We start from the raw sequence: 13,927 nt of genomic DNA on the forward strand, positions 1-13,927 counted from the left end.
GTCCCTTTACCTTTAATATACTGATATACATATGTGCGCCTTTAAATCTGAGCAGATCGAGGTGCTGGGTGGCAGCGTGTGTGTGTCCCTGATGGGGCCTGGATGCGCAGAAACCCTGTAAGCAAAGTAAAACGGTTTTAGAAAAGGAGGGAAAGCCAGGAGAGTCGGCGCCCAGCATAAAAGAGCAGCCTCAGGCCCCCTGGCCCATCCCCTGACAATGGTTGCCCTCCAGGGGCAGCTTTCTCCATGTTGTACCACCCAAACAAATACTGTCTGCCTACCCTTTTAAGGAGAAGTATACTGCATGCCAGCGGCCGGCTGGAAAGGGAGCAGTCCGGAAAAGCAGCTTCTCTTTGAAGAATTGCTGTGTTTCGTTTTGTTCTTAAAGGGAAGGAGCTGCAGTTATGTGGCAGACCCCATGCTTGGTATGCAGACGGTTCCAGGATCCACCGCAGGCATCTCCTGGTAGGCTGGGGGGGAAATTTGTGTTGGAAACCCTGCAGATCAGGACCAGGGGAACCTCTGGCTCTCGTAAGTTACTGGGCTCTGATTGCCACTAGCCCAAACCGAGCCAATGGGGCCAATGGTCTGCAATAGCTTCCAAGGATATTTTCATTAGTTTCCTAGCCTGCCTTTGTTCCATCATGGAATGCTACTGAGTTAATAATAATAATAATAATAATAATAATAATAATAATTTATTATTTATACCCCGCCCATCTGGCTGGGTTTCCCCAGCCACTCTTCCAACAGAACACTAAAATACAATAACCTATTAAACATTAAAAGCTTCCCTAAACAGGGCTGCCTTCAGATGTCTTCTAAAAGTTTGGTAGTTATTTTTCTCTTTGACATCTGATGGGAGGGCGTTCCACAGGGCGGGAGCCACTACCGAGAAGGCCCTCTGCCTGGTTCCCTGTAACTTGGCTTCTCGTAGCGAGGGAACCACCAGAAGGCCCTCGGAGCTGGACCTCAGTGTCCAGGCAGAACGATGGAGGTGGAGATGCTCCTTCAGGTATACTGGACCCAGGCTGTTTAGGGGTTTAAAGGTCAGCACCAACACCTGGTCCTTCAGAGGCACAGTTACCCCAATCAGGACCAGGGAGTCCTCCACACCCGCCCACCTCCTGTCCCCCAAAAACAGTACTTCTGTCTTGTCAGGATTCAACTGCAATCTGTTAGCTGGGAAGCCCATGAGCCGGGTGGGGATGGTGGATTGCTGCGAAAGGAAACGGGTGCTAGCTAAGTAAGAGGCGAATCCTCCGAGATCCAGGAAGGAGCAATAAAGGAGCACAAGGGGGTTGTGTGAGACCAGAGCTCTGGGTTGGTGGGCAAGAGCATTCCTCGCCAAAACGATCTTCCACATGCCGGACATTGAAACAGCACAAATTAAAGACAGGTTACAGAAAACAGGGTGGGGGAAGATGTTTGCACTGTACAAGCATGCAAGCATTATAGTAACCTCTTGCCTGCAAGAATTTTTAAAAAAACGATCTAGCCTGCTAGGGGCTGGCAGACAGTGGCGTAGCGTGGGTTGTCAGCACCCGGGGCAAGGCGAGTAATTTGCGCCCCCTAACCCGTGGATTTTAGGTAGGGGCAGAGAGCTGCGAGTGCGCCCCCCCCAGATGTTGCGCCCGGTGCGGCCGGCCCCCCCTGCACCCCCCACGCTACGCCACTGCTGGCAGATATTGGTGGTGAGCATTTCTCCGCTGGGTGAAAAGCAGGGGGCTTTCCTTCTGGTAGCCGGCTTGGTTTCTATGCTAAAAGGCGGAGGAGGAAAGGAGCATCTCGCCAGCATGCCTTGACACCTAGAGCTACCAGGCAAGTGCCTAAATGCAAGGCTGCCTGTGTTGCAGATGTGGCGTCGTCCCTCCACTGTGTGTGAAAGGAGAGTCTCACAGTCTCTTTAGATGGCGTTTGCTGCTTTTAGCTTTTATGAATGGAGATCTGGACCTAGCGGCGCAGGGTCATAGAACTGTAGAGCTGGAAGGTACCCGGAGCTTCATCTAAGTCCAACCCCTGCGGTGCAGTTCCTGCATCCATGTCCCAGTACAGCTCCCCCAGACTGCTATGCCACAAGGGCCTGAAACAGAGGTTGTAAAAAGTGAAGGCCAGCAGCCCTCCTGTTCCTTCAGTTCTGGCTGATGAGTGAGCACAGCAGTAGTGCATCTGCTTTTCAGGCAGGAGGTTCCAGGCTGAACCCCTGGCATCTCCAGCAGGGCTGGGAATGCCCCCTGCCAGAACCCCTGGAGAGCTGCTGCCAGTCAGTGCAGACAATATGGAGTTCGATGGACAAAGGCAGCTTCCTATATTTTTTTAAAAAAGGTGGAGGAGGTATGTTTCTAGGTGCCAAGGTCTTTTGGGTGGGTGAGGGATTGCACCGGCCTTCAGGAAAGAGATGCTGTTGTTTTGTTCCAGCAGCGTCTTTCCTTGGGTTTTCTCCGCTTCTTAAAAAAACCCCACCAAAACACACCACCCCGCTCCGTTTATGTAATTGTTCCATATAGGATTTTTTTTTAACCGTTCAGAAAATGGAAATGTTAAAATTCCCACTAAACAGAACGGGGTGATGGGTGGGTGCGGGGTAGGGAAGGAAGGAAGGAGAGGATCCGGGAGAGGAGAGGCCGTCGCATTTCGAGGCGGAGGGGCTTTCGGCCAGGTCGGCGCCGCGCGCTCCCCGCCTTCCCGGGGCTCCGGGCGCCGCTGCCCAGCGCCTGTCCCGAGCGCGCTGCTGCGCCCGGCGGAGGAAGAGTTAAGGCAGAGAGCGCGCGGCGTGTGTGGCGGCGGCGGCGGCGGCGGCCGCGTCCCACCCCTCCTGCCCGCCGCCCACCTCTCCCCCTTCCTTCCTCCCCCTGCGCTGTATAGAGGAGCTCGCCGTGAGGGGAGAAGCTGGATCGGAGCAGGGGAGCCGCGAGCGGGGGGAAGAAGGCGCCAGGAAGGCGCAATCCCCTCCCCTCCAACAACACCCCAGCGCCTGCAGAGTTTGGACCGCGCAGTCCGGGGAGGTGAGCGCGGCGCGCGGTGCTGCCCGGGGCCGTCGGGTGGAGAACTCCGATCGCCGGACTGTGGCGTCCAGGAGCCCTGCGGTGGCCGGGTGAGTGAGTGGGGAAGGGGGCGACTCCTCCTCCTCCTCCTCCTCCTCGCCGCTCTGCAAAGTTTTTCCTGGGCGAGCCGAGAGAGGCCGCAGGGAGCCCGGGAAGGCTGCGCGTCCCCAAGCGCGCCCGGAGAGAGGCGACGGGGCGCAGGAGCCGGAGCTTGGCGCAGCGCGCCTCCTTCTGCGGCCGTTGGGTGTGTTTTGGGGGAGCCCCCGCGACTCCCTCGAGCTGGAGGCTGGCTACGGCGGCGGCGCACGCCCCGGAGCCGGCCCAGCCCTTCCTTCAGCCGCCCGGGGCTGCGAAGTCTCCGCGCCGTCGAGTAAAGCTGCGAGGCGAGCCGGAGATCAGCCGCCGCCTGCCAACAACCGACGCGGCGCATTTCTTTCCCGGTGTGGCGCCCCCTAGTCTACTTTTCCTTCTGTCCTGCCCCCTGGGGAGATGTGTGGGTAGCGCTGAGAACTGAGTTGGGCATAGGAGGCCTGTACTCAGCGCCGTGCCGGCCGTGTCCCTGAGCACGTGCAGAGTGCTCTGTCGCCAATTCTTCCGTGCTCTTAGGTAGCTTGAGCCTCTATATTTTGGCAAGGAAGGAAGATCTACTGCAGCCAGGTAGGTTGATACACCGGGGACTGTGAAGACGGGATTGGAAGGGAAAAGATTGGAAGGTGATAAATGATATTAACAATACTGTAAATGAAAGCTCAGGAGGAGCTTCCTTCTTAACCAATCTAAAATGTTGTTGCCCACCTGCAGCCCTTACGTCTTGCTAAACTCTTTGCCAACCCGGACTGCAATTCCGTGACCATTAGTCCTGATGGTCATGCTCTACTTCCCCTCTTGGAGGTTGCCTCTGAATTGCTGGGCATGGCAGGTGAGCAGAGTTCTGCAGCCCTCGAGTCTTTCTTGCTGGCTTCCCACAGGCATCTAGCTGGCCGCAGTGCAAACAGCACATAACAAGAGCTTGCAGGATCAGGCCAATGGCCCAGCGCCTAGCCCAGCATCCTTTTCTCACAGTGGCTGGCTAACCAGGATACTGGACTGGTTGGTGTTTTTCTTACGCTGGCTTAATAGCGGTGCACGAAATATCAGGATTTTCTGTCTTATTTAACCCTTCCAATGCTTTATTTTTAATGCCCGTCACTTCTATACTGCTTCCCCTTCAGACTTTCCCCCCCTGAAACTCCTGGGGAGGAGAGCTTCTCTTCCATTAGCCTAACAGCTTGCTCTCACTCATAGAATCATAGGATCATAGAGTTGGAAGAGACCACAAGGGCCATCGAGTCCAACCCCCTGCCAAGCAGGAAACACCATCAGAGCACTCCTGATATATGGTTGTCAAGCCTCTGCTTAAAGACCTCCAAAGAAGGAGACTCCACCACACTCCTTGGCAGCAAATTCCACTGTCGAACAGCTCGTACTGTCAGGAAGTTCTTCCTAATGTTTAGGTGGAATCTTCTTTCTTGTAGTTTGGATCCATTGCTCCGTGTCCGCTTCTCTGGAGCAGCAGAAAACAACCTTTCTCCCTCCTCTTGGTGACATCCTTTTATATATTTGAACATGGCTATCATATAATAATAATAATAATAATATCTTTATTGTCATTGCCCCCTTCAGGGACAACGAAATTACTTGACTGCTCCATAAAAACACTAATTAATCAATACAGTATAATACAGCAAGGGGGATTAGATGACTTTCAAAGTCCGGGCTTCCCATTCAGGGCTGAGATCGCTCTGGAGAAGAAGCTGTTCTTAAGACGGCTCGTTCTTGTCTTCATCGTCCTGTATCTTCGTCCCGACGGCAAGAGCTCAAAGAGACAGTGACCAGGATGCGATGGATCTTTTACTATGTCCAGTGCCTTCCTATGGCACCTTGTGGCATAAATCTGCTCTAAGGTGGAGAGTGGGCAGCCAACAATGCTCTCTGCTGCCTTAACAACCCTCCACAACCCCATCCTGTCCTGGGTAGTACAGCTTCCGTACCACACACATAAGCCATAAGTGAGCACGCTCTCAATGGCACAGTGATAGAAGGCAAGCAGCAGTTTCTGCGGAAGATGGTTTTTCCTTAGTATTCTCAAAAAGTACAGTCTCTGCTGCGCCTTCTTCACAAGCCCCCTTGTGTTGACACTCCAGGACAGATCACCCCTTAACCTCCTCTTCTCCAGGCTAAACATGCCCAGCTCCCTTAGCCGTTCCTCATAAGGCATCGTTTCCAGGCCTTTGACCATTTTGGTTGCTCTCCTCTGGACACGTCCTTACGAAGCGCCCTGTTGCGTCAGAGCAACAGCTGCCTAGTCTGGCACCCGGATCCCTACACTCGCCAGTCAGACGCCTCGGGGACTGGCCCACCAAGCATGGTACAAAGCCCCTCTTCCCCATTCGCCCCCTAGCAAGGGGCACCCAGACACAAACGGACTCTGATCCCGGAGACAGCGTATATTGCCATCGTGACTTTCTTCTCCATGATATTGTCTGATCTCTCTAAAGCTGTCCAAGCGATTGGCTGTCACAGAATTGGAGACAGCGTGTTTTGTAGTTTTAACTGTGTGCCATGTGGACAAGTACTTCTTTATATCTGCCCTAAAGCGTCGTTGGCTGATCCCAGTTCTTCTGTAGTGCTTCGTTTGAATAGATGAGACTCTTCTCGAAGAGGACTGCAAGGAAAGGAAGTGAGTGGATGCCATCAAGGGTCCATCCAGACACCTGTTGATGTGAGCGTTCGTTCTGATTTGTTTGCACCATTGAAGCAGATGTCATCCCACACTTATCTGTGCATTTCCCTTTCACTATGGCAAAAAGCGCGATCTTTTTGGGGAAGTGGGTTTGTTGAACCAGACCTCCTCTTCAGTTGAAGTTGTCGTACTACCTGAATTTCCTGGTATGTGTTTGAATCCTGCCCCCAAAATAGCAGCACTCTGGAAGTGAGTAACCTAATTGGGTTGCGTTTTTACTCTTTTTTTCTTGGGAGCTGCCCACCCTGGCTGGGGCAAGCAAGTCAGATGGCCCACATATAAAAATTGTTATTATTATTATTATTATTATTAATGAAGGCATCAGGCTGGGCGGTGATGGTTGCAGCTTCTCATTGGCCTCAGCCTACAGCCTCACACAGCACTGTGCATTAAGCCATTCAGTGATCTTGGTTGGGGAAGTGTGATCAGAAACAGTGCGGACAACAGTTCAGCCTTCTGAGTCCACCCAACGATGAAGGCTTGGAATTTACACAGCCTCAGCTCTGCTCCTTGGGGCAAGAAGTGGGGCTCCAGGCAGTATATAAATAGCTAGTCGTTGCACTGTTTGAAGCCCACTCCTTTGGGAAAATAGGGATTTAAAAAGGCATGGATGTCCGTTCCAGCTTGTATTTGTTGCATGCAGCGCTGTTTCCATTCCACTGCATTTCGGCTTCCGAGAAAAACTACGATAGTCGTCTTGCTGTCCATTGCGGCAGAATTTTATGTAATTACTTACGTTATCATTACATTTAATTAACACAATGTATATACCCCTTGATTGCAGCAAAACCTCCAAGTGGTTTACAAGAAATATTAAAATTATCAATAAACAACCAGTTTAAAATATTAATAAGTAATTTAAATCAACAGCAAAAGAGATTAAACTTTGACAGCATCTGCGTGTCTAGATATGCTTGCCTAAACAGAAATGTTTTAAGCTTTAAGCACAGCCTTTTTGGGGTCGACAGGCAGGGAGTTCCAAAGTGTAGGTAACGCCATGATGGATTACTTGCAACTACGGAACGAGTATTACGTGGCTCCTGTAACAGGGCCAGTTCCATTAATTTCAGAGCAACAGAAGTGCAGCGGAAATGGGGATGATTAATTAGGTATCGTTGGCAGACCGAAAACATCAACAACGTCAAATAGCAACTGCGTTTGCTGGATCGGTTTCCGTTCCGGACACAGGGCAAATAAGCAGACACTGGCAATTTCTGCTCCCGTTTCCGTCAGAATTCTCTGACATCTCTATTACAGACCATCAAGCACTGACATGCATTATTATCTGCTTGAGAGTCACAGAGTATATGTTGAGAATTAAGGAGCAGCGTGGCACAGCCGTGTCGCCGGAAGAAGAGTAGTACCAGACTTTTCTAGTATTGTTTTTGCTGACTCACAGACTGTCACCATGTTCCAGCGGGATTCCGTCACGTACCAGCAAATTGTGGTTGCGCAATTTCAGTTTGATGGGGAGAATCTTGTGGAACAAACACACCTCTCTAAAAGATCGGGCTTCTTTTGCGTTAACGAAAGCACAAGGAAAGTGCTTTCGTTAACTTGACATGAGCCAACAGTGTGACACGGCAGCTAAAAAAGCCAATGCAATTCTGGGCTGCATCAATAGGAGTATAGCATCTAGATCAAGGGAAGTAATAGTGCCACTGTATTCTGCTCTGGTCAGACCTCACCTGGAGTACTGTGTCCAGTTCTGGGCACCACAGTTCAAGAAGGACACTGACAAACTGGAACGTGTCCAGAGGAGGGCAACCAAAATGGTCAAAGGCCTGGAAACGATGCCTTATGAGGAACGGCTAAGGGAGCTGGGCATGTTTAGCCTGGAGAAGAGGAGGTTAAGGGGTGATATGATAGCCATGTTCAAATATATAAAAGGATGTCACATAGAGGAGGGAGAAAGGTTGTTTTCTGCTGCTCCAGAGAAGCGGACACGGAGCAATGGATCCAAACTACAAGAAAGAAGATTCCACCTAAACATTAGGAAGAACTTCCTGACAGTAAGAGCTGTTCGACAGTGGAATTTGCTGCCAAGGAGTGTGGTGGAGTCTCCTTCTTTGGAGGTCTTTAAGCAGAGGCTTGACAACCATATGTCAGGGGTGCTCTGATGGTGTTTCCTGCTTGGCAGGGGGTTGGACTCGATGGCCCTTGTGGTCTCTTCCAACTCTATGATTCTATGATTCTATGAAAGTGCAGGATGTTCCTTGTTTTGACACAGCATCGTCTAACCTCCCTGCAAACCAATCAAGATAAATGCTCAATAAACAGCAGGTGGCCTGGAAATGCTCGCGGAGAAGGACCACCACAAGCGAACATAGAAAGAAGCAAAAGCTGGTTTCATCTTGGCCCTGGACCCAGAGATTAGTTTGGCCCTTGGGTGTGTTTTCAGAGCCAGAGTTCGGCCTTAGAGTCTTAGAACCGTAGAGCTGGAAAGCTCCCTGAAGAAATACAACCTTCTTCAATGCAGGAATATGCAGCTTTCCCATGTGGGGATCGAACCTGCAACATTCGCGTTACCAGCACCGTTCTCTCACCAACTGAGCCATCCAGGCCTTGGAACATACATTGCAAGGAAAAGAATGCCTGCTTTGATCACGTGCGCAATATCTCTCTCCCGTGCATCTGAGGATTGAGGGAAAGACTTCACGGAGAAAGGATATATACAGTGTTCTCCGCAGGGGTTGAAACCCAGCGCTTCTGGTTACAAATTAAGTGCTGGTTGATCAGATGGCTGACCTATCGGCTGCCTGCAGTCGCTGTCAAGTTGGCTGAGGTCTTAATTGCAAGCCTGTTGGCGTCTTACCCGAAAATGGGAGAGGGGGTGGTGATTGGAGAGAGCAATCCCCAGCTCTCTGTTCAAAGTGGCTTCCTATACCCAGATCCTAAGCAAAACCTGCTATTTCACTGCCACATGTTCCACCGTGGAACGTATTTCCCAGGGAAGGGGTTTAAGATTAGAGTGTTGTGCTATTCGTGAATGAGCCTCTGAACCGCAAAACAGTAAGCAGAGCTGGAGATTAGGAAGCATGTGCCCGCGCCACCCCTGGCCACATGGACACAGTGCGCAGAGCGAGGTACTTTTAGAGTCTGGACTGAACGGTCCTATCCTTGCTGCTTCGATGGCAAATGTGTATTACTTCAAAACATCGGGAAGCCAGCTCTTCTGCATTCGGGGGCCCTGCTGCTTATTCTGCTATTGTAGGAGATTTGATTCAGTCCACCCTTAAAAGGCAAAGCTGGGATAGCTCAGTTGGTAGAGCATGAGGCACTTGATCTCAGGGTCGTGGGTTCGAGCCCCGTGTTGGGCAAAAGATTCCCGCATCGCAGGAGATTGGACTAGATGACCCTCGTGGTCCCTTACAACTCAATGATTCTGTCCACCTAATTCGCCCTTTCCGAAACAATTTGCGGACCTTCGAAATTTGCACTTCTCTGAATTTGGCGACACTGTTCTGCAACCAGTGGGTGCGTAGTGAAATATGTAGACGAAGGAAAGGTGTCCGTAACAGGGCAAATATTAGTGAAAGCAAAAATCTGTCAGAGTAGGGGGAATTGGTTTGCAAAAAAAAAAAAAATGTGCGTATTGGACAAGATGGCATGCCAACCTTTGTAATATTATGAGGAATTTGCACTAAAAGGCAGATGAATTTTCACAAGAATCCTTTTTTTAAAATGACAAAATGAACTCAAGATCAGGGAGGAGGGGAAGAAACCAAGAGCATCCAAAATGGACAGATTGGCTCATCGCTGGCTGGGGGGGGCTCTGGACATCTGCTCCCAAGTCCCACCTTGACAATGCCATTGCAGATGTGCACACTGAGAGGTCACATTCCTGTTCAGGAAGAGGCTCTCCTCCTCCTCCTCCTCCTCCTCCTCCTCCTCCTCCTCCTCCTCTCTTGATCCTGTCCCTCAAACATCACTAATTAACCAGATAATCTTCTCCTGCCCCCTTTTAATTCATGCGTTCGAATTGCCTTCCCAGTTCTTGTTTGCATCCTTAGTTCCTAACATACCTGATCATGGTGAATCCCTTCTCCTGCTCGCGCCCCCCAAAATGCATTTTCCTCCTTCTGTTGTTTGTTTACTTCTCCCAACATAATCCCAGAGCGGTTTCCAACAATGCACAAAGTACAATATTACATACGTTAGAAACGACTCGGCTAATACAAATAAGCAAGAAGACAAGAGCAGGAGAACAAGGGAACCAAAGGATGCTTGCAAATTTACTCCAAAAGCCTGGGAGAATGGCATAGTTTCCCCTTGCCACCAGAGTCTCCATCATGCAAGCTGCCCCCCAGGGGGGAGGCCTCTTTTGAACTGCAAGGCAGATGGCTGTGCCCCTTTGTTAACTCTTCGTTGGCTTAAAAATCCAGTGCCTTTGCTACAGTGCCAGCCTTTGCTCGGGTGAGTTTGATCTGTTTCATCGGGAGCATGTAGCCAGTGTTTTGCTGCTGCTGCTGCTCTTCTTCTTTCCTTCATATGTGTCTCTCTTTTTTCTGTGTTTTAAGGGAGACGGATGCCCCTAAAGATGGCCTGTACATGTCCCCTAGCTAGGCCATCTTTAGATGCCATGGGATACTGTTAAAAGGGTGGGTTATTATAAATCCATTTAGCATTATGAGGTACAAAGACACTGTCTTCCTTTCCCTGGCTACTGAGTTGTATAGCAGGGTGGATGCCGCTCTCAATAGCAGCAACAAACTTGACATCTTTCCGCAGGGCCTGCAAGACAGAGCTGTTCCTCCAGGCCTTTGGCCAGGGCACAGCCTGACTCCCTCCTTTGGCAATCTTCACAGAACTCTAGCCCAATGGTTGCCATCAATTTGATTTGAATTAATTTTATAATGAAATGGTTTTAGAATGTTGTATTATTTTATTGTTGTTAGCCACCCTGAGCCCGACTTCGGCTGGGGAGGGCGGGATATAAATAAAATTTATTATTATTGTTATTATGTTGTCAGAAAAGCACAGCAGTGCACTGCTGTGCCCTCAACCTTTGACCTGCCAGCCTTGGGACTGGTCAGCCGCTGCTCAGCACTTGCCTTGCTTGGCAACTCAGCGGCTCAGCATGGAGGAATGTCGCAGAACGGTGTTCTTTTCGGATCTGATGCTGAAACGTCTGTTCCCCTCTCAGCTAGGATTGTGTGTGCCCTGTTAATCTGTGCCCTCGGACTCCCCTGTTTGCTTAACATGGTGTTTTGAGCATCTTTGCTCTCAAGCAACTAGTCCTCATGTTTGTGGGAAATACGTAACTCGGATCAGTATTTGGCCTGGGCTCAAAGGGGGGTAGGAGGAAGTGGTTTTGAAAGCGGTCAGGGGCTTCAGTCCCCTTTGGAGTTCGCTTTTGTTCCTCTAGGTCTACTCGTGGTTCAAGCCCACGCACAGACAACTTTGGGCAGGATTCCTGCATTGCAGGGGGTTGGACTAGATGACCCTCAAGGTCCCTCCCAACTCTACATTCTGTGAATATTCCATACCTTTATCTCCCAGTTCTGCTAATCTGCACCTATACCTCTTCCTCTGTGCCCTTCTCCTGCTCCCCCTCATATTCTGTTATCGCCTTTTGCTTTTCCAGCTCTTGTTTTACAATTCCAAATTATCCGCTAATCCATATCTCGGAAGCAGACATTAATATGCAAATCATGCACTTATCACTGACTTGGTTTGCATAGGGGGGTAGGAATTTCTAAGAGGCCTCCCTCTCCCTTCGCGTTATGTTGACGCTTGGCTCCCTCACCTTCCTTTACCTGTAGTGAGTGTGATCCTTCAAATCAACTGAGGCTTAATCTGGCTCAAGTTAATAAAAAAGGAATTTTCTGCCGGCTTAAGGCTGAATCCTCTGGTCTCCCTTTGTGGGATGAGATGGTTAAGGTGCCAGCGGCAGAATTATCGCGGCCAGCCTGCACGTCCTGTCTTGCGAGAGAGAGAGAGAGCGCCACTGGGGTTTAGCTCCCTTCCTTCCTTTTTTTTTTAAAGATACATATTCCAAACTCTTGGCTGCTTGCACTGAACTGCAGGGGTAGCCAGAGCTGGGGATTGCTGAGTCAGCAGTGCTAGCAATGCAGTCAAAAGCCTCTGCATCAGAGCAAGGCAAAGTGTGGCCAGACACCTTCTTCAGATGGCTGCACCCTGTTCAGCTCCATCGCCAACCCCGCAATCTTGCTCTACAGCTGCGTAGGGTGTGCAGGATCCGTGGGAGTGGGCTGTTGTTGTCCAGCAAGGGAGCAGCATGAGCTAAAGGTCTGGATGGTAGGATCGGAAGCTGCTCTTGAAGTATGGTGCTCAAAGCCGGTATTGCCCTGTGTTTCAGCAAGGTAGGCAGTCTCAGATCTGAAGCGAGAGTGCCTGCGTACATGATGATAAATATTCAAGCGTGCAACGCAGGGGTTCTCAAGGGGTGTGGCGGGAGAGGGTGGCAAGTGTGGCAGGATAAATTCAAGGGCAACCAGAGGAACGTGCACACCTTTCAGCGTAGCGTAGTATCAAAATTATTTTTTTCACTTGCAGAATTTTGGAAAGGATCCATGTTCTCATTGTTTTTTATACTTTCTGGGTGTCTCACAAAGTTGTCGTGTTCTGTGTTAAGAACCAGTCCCTGCTAGCAATCATTATCTCCTGATGCATTTCTTACCAATAAAAACATTGGGTGCGACGTGAGCAAATTTTTTATTCTGAAAGTGTGGCCCAGGGAAAAGAAAGTTTGAGAACCGTTGCTGTAAGGAAACAGCCATGCATTGATTTATTTATTGTGGCCTCAGTGCCCGCTAGAATATTGGAGTGCCTCAGTTCACGTCAGAAGTAGCTGAGCCAGCTCCCTTCCTAAAGGATAGATGGATGAAATGGGAGCTTGTCTGTGCAAATCAGGGGTTGTTGCTTCCCCCTTTCCCCCAAGGGCTGCCTTTCCGCACATCCATTTCCAAATGATGTTTAAGGGACGCGGGTGGCACTGTGGGTTAAACCACAGAGCCTAGGACTTGCCGATCAGAAGGTTGGCGGTTTGAATCCAGGCAACGGGGTGAGCTCCCGGTGCTTGGCCCCTGCTCCTGCCAACCTAGCACATCAAAGTGCAAGTAGATAAATAGGTACCACTCCAGCAGGAAGGTAAACGGAGTTTCTGTGCGCTGCTCTGGTTCGCCAGAAGCGGCTTAGTCATGCTGGCCACATGACCCAGAAGCTGTACGCCAGCTCCCTTGTCCAATAAAGCGAGATGAGCGCCGCAACCCCAGAGTCGGCCACGACTGGACCTAATGGTCAGGGGTCCCTTTACCTTTAATAATGCTATATATTTCTTTTCTTAACAGGGTAACATAGTTTCCACATACAGCAGCCTTTCTCAGGGATGTCCAAAGTATACACCATTTACAGCCAGGATAGATTCGTTGTCCAGGTAAGTACTTACCCTTTAGAAGTTTCTCACCACCTACAAATAATTGTAGAGTTGGAAGGGACCCTGAGGGTCATCTAGTCCAGTGTTTCCCAACTTTGAGTCTCCAGCTGTTTTTGGTTCACAACTCCCATTATCCCTAGCTAGCAAGACCAGTGGTCAGGGATGATGGGAATTGTCGTCCGAAAACAGCAGGAGACCCAAGGCTGGGAAACACTGATCTAGTCCAGCCCTCTGCAATGCTGGAATGCAACTAAAGCCCCCATGACAGAAATGTAGTTTTAATTATTTGTAAGATAATTTTGTTCCCCAGTGACTGCAGTTCAGAGCATAGCTGTCAACTTACAGATTTGAAAATAAGGGACCAGCAGCCTCAAAAATAAGGGATCAGCAGCCAAAATAAGGGATTTTCCAAGCACTTGTATGTTCAACTTCTGAGCCCCTCCGAGCCAAAAGCAGAAAGCCCAGCCAGCAGCCAAACGAAGCCTCAAGCGGTGGTTCCCACAGCGCAGCAACCCGGCAAAGAGGATGCAGCAAGGAAAACCACCGTCACCTCTCCGCTGGGAAGCGCTGAGCAAAGGCGAGTCCCCAGGCAACGTGGCCGATTTGATCGGCACAAGGCATGCAAGCTCCACCCCCAGTCGTTCTTCGACTCCTTATTGGGTGAGCAACACAACGAAGCAACACAGTTGGAGCCTCCCTCCT

The 13,927-nt window shown here is 50.2% G+C and overlaps 1 protein-coding gene across 9 annotated transcripts in view; it reads left to right on the forward strand.

Moving 5' to 3' along the window:
- Positions 1–2,785: 2,785 nt before the first annotated feature.
- The window catches only part of KLHDC8B (kelch domain containing 8B), a 41,468-nt gene continuing 30,326 nt past the window's right edge, over positions 2,786–13,927 (forward strand). For 2 of the 9 annotated variants that reach the window (XM_080995862.1, XM_080995861.1), the window contains exons 1-2: positions 2,786–3,094; positions 13,140–13,225. The gene's annotated coding sequence lies outside the window, so the exon portion shown is untranslated. Of the gene's footprint in view, positions 3,095–3,572; positions 3,702–5,473; positions 5,806–12,131; positions 12,153–13,139; positions 13,226–13,927 lie in introns of those variants that run through there. The other 7 variants (XM_080995867.1, XM_080995863.1, XM_080995869.1 and 4 more) reach the window with 4 other exon arrangements.

This window comes from Podarcis pityusensis, assembly GCF_964106645.2.
Source record: "Podarcis pityusensis genome assembly, chromosome: 2".
Lineage (NCBI taxonomy): Eukaryota > Metazoa > Chordata > Lepidosauria > Squamata > Lacertidae > Podarcis > Podarcis pityusensis.